The sequence below is a fragment of the Elephantulus edwardii genome, unplaced genomic scaffold (genome assembly GCF_000299155.1).
Source record: "Elephantulus edwardii isolate Elephantulus edwardi_28Jun2011 unplaced genomic scaffold, EleEdw1.0 scaffold00002, whole genome shotgun sequence".
Classification (NCBI taxonomy): Eukaryota; Metazoa; Chordata; class Mammalia; order Macroscelidea; family Macroscelididae; genus Elephantulus; species Elephantulus edwardii.
Genome location: NW_006399752.1, coordinates 26,780,775 through 26,781,307, shown reverse-complemented (window position 1 = coordinate 26,781,307; position 533 = coordinate 26,780,775). Strand labels below are relative to the sequence as shown.

At 33.2% G+C, this 533-nt stretch overlaps 1 protein-coding gene across 1 annotated transcript in view; it reads left to right on the top strand.

The window, feature by feature from the left end:
• Window positions 1-533, top strand: part of CDC40 (cell division cycle 40) — a 52,132-nt gene that overhangs the window by 30,776 nt on the left and 20,823 nt on the right. The window lies entirely within an intron of this gene.

The following is a 533-nucleotide window of genomic DNA, read 5'->3' as shown; positions in this document are numbered from 1 at the left end:
CCTAAAATATAATACTTTTAGACTATTCTCTCCCCCATAGACTTCAATGCCGTTAACATATTTCATCCAGTTTTTCTCAGTCTTACCCCCACCCCAATGCCAGCCTCTTTCTACAACAGTGCCACCATATAGCATTTGGATACATTTTTGTATGAGCTCATTATTCAAAATCTTAGAGGTACTAGTAACCTAAAGATTCAGGTTCAAATTGAATTAGATAAGTAAATCACTTAAACTCTGATAATTATCATGGAAAGTAATTGGTGAAGTAAAAGATTTATAATATGCACTACAAAGTCATTTTGAGATTTTCCTGAAGTTTCATGAAAGATATTTAAAATACATAGTTTAAAGAGTTTGCTTTTATTAGAGTATTGTCCCATTGTTTTCGGAAGTTCTTCTGAAAGGTGCTTTTTAAAGAGTACTCATTTCAATATGCTATTTTTAATTTTTAGGGATATTCCTGTGGATTTCAAGTACATAGCTGAGCCCAGTATGCACTCAATGCCTGCAGTGACTTTGTCTCCAAATGG